Raw genomic sequence first — 8,386 nt, forward strand, 5'->3', positions numbered from 1 at the left:
ATTAATGGCACATTATCAATGAAGTGCTAGTTCCTGTTCTTATTATAAAGCAATAAAATCCAACGATCCATTTGGGCACATCACTCTGAGTATTGTTTGCAAGTGCTCTCCGCAAGTGAACAGCAACCAAACCTAGGGATTGACTCTAAAATAACCACTTCACAACTAGTCTGACTCAGGCTGACAACCAACAGATCTCAGAGAATATCTTGAAAAAGATTCCCATTTCCAATTCTATCACCTTTTAGCCTCAGGGTCCCTGAAAACAAACCCCAGAAAAATCGCTTAAGAAATAGACGAATTAAAACAACAGCAATGATATGTATTTATGGGCCAGTTAGGAAATTCCTCTTTTAAAAATCAAATACCTTTTAGGTAGTGCTTATTGATTGCACAAAAATTTTAGAGCTTATGTACCAGACACTGTGCTTGATATGAGGATAAAACACTGAGCAAAAACAGACACAGTCCCACTGTCAAGGCACTCACTGCCTAGCACAGTACTAGAGCTCATTACCGTCACAGAGTGAAATACGTTAACGATTTTCAAAAGGTTAAAAACCACTATTCTCATGTAAATATAAATTGAACACCTGTCAAAGATTTTTTTCAACTAATTAGTTGGTAAGGAAACCAGTAAGATATTAAAACTAATTCCAAGAGCTAGATATTTTAGGCAATATAAGCTTGCTGAGTTAGACGCAAATCTGATTAACGTCCAAAAAGGCTATCTTTTCCACTGGACAGAAATTGTGGCATCTCTAAAGGAGAGAAATCTACAAGCTGACATGTGACTTCACTAAATCTGGTACTTTTAATCAATAGTAAGCAGTGAGTCGAACTAAGTAGTTTCTCCTGGATTAGTGGTTCTCAAATTTTAGTGTATATCAGAACCATCTGAGGGCTTGTTAAAAATACAGACTGCGGAGTCCCACCCGCAGAGTTTCTGATTCACTCAGTCTGGGTTGGGACTCAAGAATTTTAATTTCTAACAAGTTTCCAGGTGATGCTGGAAATGGACTATCCTTTTGTGAACTTGAATTCTTAAAATGCTTCCAAGCTAATGATTTCTGTAAGAAAATATTTTTCTTAAAACTCTAGCACACAGAATACCAGAGGAGATTCAGTTGCTTTATCTTCTGGGATTTGAGAGAATATTTGATTCAAACAAGTGACTATCTTTATAAACCAATCAGAACAATGCTCTTTAAATTTAAGAGACATTATAACCAGTTTTTTAAATACCCTCCAGTGTTAGGAAAATATTTCTATTACACAATGAGAGGTAAAGGTCTTCCTTAATTATGGACATGCAGACACAAACAGAGGGAGAGCTTCTAGCTTTAGATGTTAGTTACAAATCAGAAACACAAACACTTAAGTTATTTTTCTTCCAGTGAGCGTGGAGTTCTTAACTTATTTAAGGTTGCAAGTAGACAAACAGATTTTTTAAAAAAGAGCGAAGGGACTTCCCTGGTGGTCCAGTGGTAAAGAATCCATCCTGCAATGCAGGGGATGCGGTTTCAATCCCTGGTTGGGGAACGAAGATCCCACGTGCTGCAGGGCAACTAAGCCCATGTGCCACAACTAGAGATCCCACATGCCACAAGTAGAGAAGAGAAAGCCCATGCAGGGAACGAAGATCCCACATACTGCAGGAAAACTAAGCCCATGTGCCACAACTACAGAGCCCACACACCACAACTAGAGAAGAGAAAGCTTATGCACCACAGCAAAGAGCCTGCACACCACAAAGAAAGATCCCACATGCCACAACTAAGACTCAATGCAGCCAAAAATAAAAAAAAATATTTTTAGGGGCTTCCTAGGTGGCGCAGTGGTTAAGAATCCGCCTGACAATGCAGAGGTCACGGGTTCGATCCCAGCTCCAGGAAGATCCCACATGCCACGGAGCAACTAAGCCCGTGTGCCAAAAAAAAAAAAAATTTTTTTAAATAATATAAAAAAGAGCAAAAACAAGGAAGAAAGAAGACTACTAAGTGGATTCTCTGCCATCTCCCACCCAACAGAGAACAGGTCTTCATTATACATCCATCAGAGATCACCAAATAGACCATAAGAGCAAATCCCCAATCATTGCTGCCACCAATTCAGACTAATTTATTGAAGGTGTACAAGCCAGACGTAAAAACAAATACATATCAGTAGAAAAAGAAAAAAAGAACTAGAGAGTCAGAAAAGTTAGAGTTCTATAGCCACCCAGGATTCACTTCAGAAGCCAAGAAAAGATGTGCAGGCAAATAGATTGAATTTGTCTCCATTGGGTTAATCCCCTCAAACATCTCAGTGGACGACCTTCAAAACTGATCAAATATTTTCAAAACGTTATATGACTCTCTCATGCGAATAAAATGAACACATGACAAAGATTTAGTTCAACATATTAACAGATGATGTAACCGAAAGTGGGGTCCAGCTGCTCACCACTCAAAAACCAATAAAGAGGCAAGGTTGGTAGAAAGGAAAGTGTGCTTTATTTTGGATGCTGGCAACCCCGGGGTTGGGGGGGGAGTGGACTCCTGTCCAAAGGCCGACTCCCCCACCTACAACCAGTGGCAAGAGCTTTTATAGACAGAGGGAGGGGGCTACATGCAGAAACAGCACAGTCAGCTCTGACAGTCATCTTAAAATCAGTCATGTGGTGGTCTGACCAGCATCATCTTGTTTTAAGTACAGTTAACCTTCAGTTCCAGGGTCGGTTTGTTCCCATTTCCTTGAGGCCAATTCTTGGAATTGTGGCAGCTTATGTCATGGCTACAGTCTGGACATCATGAAGTAAACTTCATCCACCTGGTGGGGGTTTCAGTTTCTACGGGACAGCTCACAGGACATGGCTCAGAATATTATCTACAGCCCTTGGGAAAGAACTAAAGGCCCTTGATTACGCTTAATGACTGAACTATTATTATTAGGTCTCCTTTGACTGTTTTCCTTCATTTCTGCATTTTCTCACTTCTTTGATTAACCTTATTCTTTGGCTAAAGTTTTTTCACAGACAAAAGGCAGGCTGAGGACATGGTGCGGAGGGACCATAGTGTCCTTCTCCTCTGTTTCAATGAGGAAACCAGTAAGATATGAAAACTGGCTCCAAGAACATTTGAGAAGCTGGGCGTTTTTAGCAACGTTAAGATAAGATTGCTGGGTTATATACAAATCTGACTGTTGTCCAACAGGGACAGGAATTGTCATTTGGAGGATTTTTTTCCATAAGACAGCAATTATTTGCTTCTCTATCAGACAGAAATATCCAAATTAACATGTAACTTCACTAAGTCTGGGATCTTGAATAAATAGTACATGGTGAATCAAATTACATTTCTCTAGGTAATCCTTGGGAGGCATTCATCTCATATGACATTGAAAAAGGATGTGTGGCCATGACTCTCTTTAGTACTTCAGTGAAAGCCAGCCTGAGGTGAAGGGACTCACCTTTGTAATGGCTCTTCTGTCATCAGCTGAGAAGTAAACTAATATAAGCACCCTAGCGTTGGTGACAACACCTCTCACATCCTCCTCCTGACTAGACCATGCAATTCACTCCACGGGGAAAGAAGCTGTGAACCGGGGAGCTCAACGAAAAAGGTTAATCAGTTTAATATTCTTGAACTTTCAGAACATATTGCCAACAGCTTGAAAAAAAATTGTTTTTATGGAAGATGGAATGGAGGATGTGTTAATCACTAAACTATAAAGACTTTTACAGTTTATAGCTTTGAATTTTCTCTAAAATGCTAGTTAGCCTACTGATTTTTTGGAAAACACTGTGATTTCATTACTATTTCCTGTCTCTTTATCCATCCCCAAAGCTAAAACCTTGAATTCTTTTGTTAGAACAAACTAGTTGTATTTTAACACACTATCTGTATTTACATGTTTCATGCAAGTTATGTCACTGAATACATATATTTCCAGTACACGGCATTGAATGCACTTCTGTGAGGTGATTTCCTGTGTGATGTATAAAATGTTTACAAATCTGATAGTGGTAAAGAGAGTAAAAATAGAATGAAAGGCAGGACAAACTCTGGCTATTATAAAATCCTTAAATTAAGTATCCTTTCTTTTTAATATTCAAATTTTTTCTGTGACAGACCTTCTCAGATTTACATAGCTAATAAGAGCTTCAAAAGTTTACCACTTCATGGAGACCGCAGGAACCCTGGAGCAACAGGGTAGGACCTGGGGGAAGTCAGGGGGCGGGGAAGGGGAAGTCGGATGGGACCGGCGCCCCTGGGGGGTGGCTGGGTGAGGGGGGAGGTTCTTGCCTGGAGGAACCATTGGGGGCTGGGGAGATCCAAAACTGCAGCAGATTTCTCCCACCCAGGAGGCCAGGAGGCCTGCTGAGCTCCCTGGCTTGGGAGCCTGCTGGTCTCCCCAGTGGGGTCCTCCACACTTCAAGGCCCCCTCCTGGCTGCCTGGGTCCTGCAGGTGTGGGAGGGAGGGAGGAGGGGTGAGGAGGTGGAGAGGCAGACATGTGGGGGTGGGGGCTTTGAGATCGGGGGCCAGGGAGGCCAGAGGGCAGTTCACCTGCCCTCTTGGCCAGGAGGCTGACTGGGCTCCCGGGCCTGGTCCTTCACTCTCCGGGCCCCCCTCCAGCATGAGGGTCTGGGGGTGTGGAGGGGGGAAGGGAGAGAGGCAGACAGTGGGGGTGGGAAGGGAATCTCTCCAGATCAGAAGAATAAGGGTGGCACCACCAAGTAGTTCTTCCAGGCAGGTCCTCCACCTTCCAAGGCCCCTCCAGGCCATTGGTCCTAGAAGTACAGGAGGGAAGTGGTGGCAGGAAAAGAAGAGAGGTGGAAGTGGGGAGGGACCCTCTGGGATCAAAGGATCAGGGGAGGAGCGGAAGGCATTTCCACTGCCCACTGGCCCAGGAAGCTTGCTGGGCTCCCAGGCCTGGTATCCAACTCTCCAGGGTTCCCTCCCAGACATGTTGGTCCCAGGGATATTGGGGCATGGCAGGGAAGAGCAAGAGAGGCAGACAGTGGTGGAGGGGACCTTGCGGGAACGGTGGATCCGGGGAGATGCTGTGGGAAATCTCTCTACCCACTTGGCACCGGGAGGCCTGTTGCGCCCCCAGGGCTGGTCTGCGGTCCTCCAGGGACCCCTCTAGATCTCACTGATCCTAGGGATGTAGAAGAAAAGCAGGGGAGAAAAGGAGAGGAGGGCAGGGGAGGGGGCCTTCTGGGATTGGAGGATCAAAGGAGGCAGAGAAGGTATTTCCCCGGCCCACTAGCTCTGGGAAGCCTGCTCACGGACCTGGTCTTTCACACTCCAGGGTCCCCTCCAGCTGCTTAGGACCTAGGAGAGTGGGGTGCAGGGGAGAGGAAGAGAGGCAGACAGGGACTCTACGAGACTGGGAGATCTGGGGAAGTGCCGCAGGCGTTACTGTAACCCAGTTGGCCCTGGGAAGCCTGTTGGGCGTCAGAGTCTAGTCTGCTGCCTTCCAGGGCCCCCTCCAGCTGTAAGGGTCCTAAGAGAATAGGTGGGAGGGGGTGAGGAAGAAGAGAACCCAAGGGGGAGCGACCCTCTGAGACTGGAGGACTAGGGGAGGTGACTAGCATTTCTCCTACCAACTCGGGCCCAGGGAGCCTGCTGGGTACCTTGACCTGGTCCTTTGCCCCCTGGACAAGAGGCATTCCTGGGTCCCTCTGCCTCTTTGGGCCTAAGCCTCATTGCCCACCACCCGCAGGGCCTTTTCTAAGCGTATGCCCTTCCCATTGCCTAACTGTCCCCCCACCCCTTGTCTAAGCCCCACCCCCACAGCCAAGGCCTTTTCTGGCTTTTTTTTCTTTTTCTTTCTTGTTTTTCTTCCCACCTCCTCACTTCGGCTATTGCAGTTGTTTTACCTTCCAGTTGTTGCTCCATCTTTTTTTTTCTTTCTAATTTTTTCTAACACATCTGTTAGTTTCCTATTCTTATCATATTTTTTATCTTGCTATTGTTCTCCTGTTCTCCTACTTTTCTTTTTTTAATTTTTTTTTCATTTTCCTGCACCACACAGCTTGTGGATCTTGACTCACAAGTCCAGGGTGAGGCCTGAGTTCCTGAGGTGGGAGCTCTGAGTCCAAAACATTGGACTAACAGGCAAACCCAGTTCCTAGGGAATATTCATCAGAGCGAGGCCTCCCATAGGTTCTCACATCAACACCAATACCCAGCTATACTCAACAGCCTACAAACTCCAGTGCTTGAAATCTCAGGCCAAACACCCAGTGGGACAGGAACACAATCCTGCCCATCCAAAGTGGGGGGGAAATGAGATGACAAAAAAATATGTCACAGATGAAGAAACAAGGTAAAAATACACAAGACCCAATAAATGAAGAGGAAATAGGAAAATTGCCTGAAAAAGAATTCAGAGTAATGATAGTAAAGATGATCCAAAATATTGATAACAAAATAGAGAAAATACAAGAAACAGTTAATAAGGACTCAGAAGAACTAAAGAACAAACAAATAGTAATAGATAAAAAAATAACCAAAATTAAAAATACTCTAGATGGTATAAACAGCAGAATAACTGAGACAGAAGAACGAATAAGGGAGTTGGAAGATAGAATGGGGGAAATAACTGCCACAGAGCAGGAAAAAGAAAAAAGAATAAAAAGAATGGAAGACAGTCTCAGAGACCTTGGTGACAACATTAAGTGCACCAACATTCAAATCATAGGCATCCCAGAAGAAGAAGAAAAAAAGAAAGGGTCTGAGAAAATGTTTCAAGAGGTTATACTGGAAAACTTCCCTAACATGGGAAAGGAAATAATTAATCAAGTCCAAGAAGCTTAGAGAGTCCCACACAGAATAAACCCAAGGAGAAATACACCAAGGCACATGTTAATCAAACTAACGAAAAGTAAACACAAAGAAAAAATATTAAAAGCAGCAAAGGAAAAGCAACAAATAACATATAAGGGAAAACCCATAAGGATAACAGCTGATATCCCGGCAGAAACTCTGCAGGCCAGAAGGGAGTGGCAGCATACACTGAAAGTCTTGAAAGAGAAAAACCTACAGCCATGAATACTCTACCCAGCAAGAATCTCATTCAGATTCAATGGAGAAATCAAAAGCTTTACAGACAAGCAAAAGTTAAGAGAATTCAGCACTACCAAACCAGCCTTACAACACTTGCTAAAGGAACTTTTCTAAGCAGGAAACACAAGAGAAGGAAAAGACCTACAAAAACAAACCCCAAACAATTCAGAAAATGGTAATAGGAACACACATGTCAATAATCACTTTAAATGTAAATGGATTAAATGCTCCAACCAAAAGACACAGACTGGCTGAATGGATACAAAAACAAGACCCTTCTATATGCTGCCTACAAGAAACCCACTTCAGACCAAGGGATACATATAGACTGAAAGTAAGGGGATGGAAAAAGATATTCCATGCAAATAGAAGTCAAAAGAAAGCTGGAGTAGCAATACTCATATTCAGAAAAATTAGACTTTAAAGTAAAGACCATTACAAGAGACAAGGAAGGACACTACATAATGATCAAGGGATCAATCCAAGAAGATATAACAATTGTAAATATCTATGCACCCAACATAGGAGCACCTCAATACATAAGGCAAATGCTAACAGCCATAAAAGGGGAAATCGACAGTAACACAATAATAGTAGGAGACTTTTACACCCCACTTACATCAATGGACAGATCATCCAAACAGAAAATAAATAAGGACACACAAGCTTTAAATGACACATTAGACGATCTTGACTTAATTGATATTTATAGGACATTCCATCCAAAAACTACAGAATACACTTTCTTCTCAAGTGCACACAGAACATTCCCCAGGATAGATCACATCTTGGGTCACAAATCAAGCCTTGGTAAATTCAAAAAAATTGAAATTATATCAAGCATCTTCTCTGACCACAATGCCATGAGACTAGATATCAATTACCTGAAAGAAAGTGTAAAAAACACAAACACATGGAGACTAAACAATATGTTATTAAACAACCAAGAAATCACCGAAGAAATCAAAGAGGAAATCAAAAAATACCTAGAAACAAATGACAATGAAAATACAACAATCTGAAACCTATGGGACGCAGCAAAAGCATGTTTAAGAGGGAAGTTTATAGCAATACAGTCCTACCTCAAGAAACAAGAAAAATATCGAATAATCAATCTAACCTTCACCTAAAACAATTAGAGAAAGAACAAAAAAACCCCAAAGTGAGCAGAAGGAAAGAAATCATAAAGATCAGATCAGAAATACATGGCAAAGAAATGAAGGAAACAATAGCAAAGCTCAATAAAACTAAAAGTTGGTTCTTTGAGAAGGTAAACAAAATTGGTAAACCATTAGCCAGACTCATTTTTCCACCAGGAAAAAAAGGGAGA

This window comes from Hippopotamus amphibius, chromosome 1 (assembly GCF_030028045.1).
Source record: "Hippopotamus amphibius kiboko isolate mHipAmp2 chromosome 1, mHipAmp2.hap2, whole genome shotgun sequence".
Lineage (NCBI taxonomy): Eukaryota > Metazoa > Chordata > Mammalia > Artiodactyla > Hippopotamidae > Hippopotamus > Hippopotamus amphibius.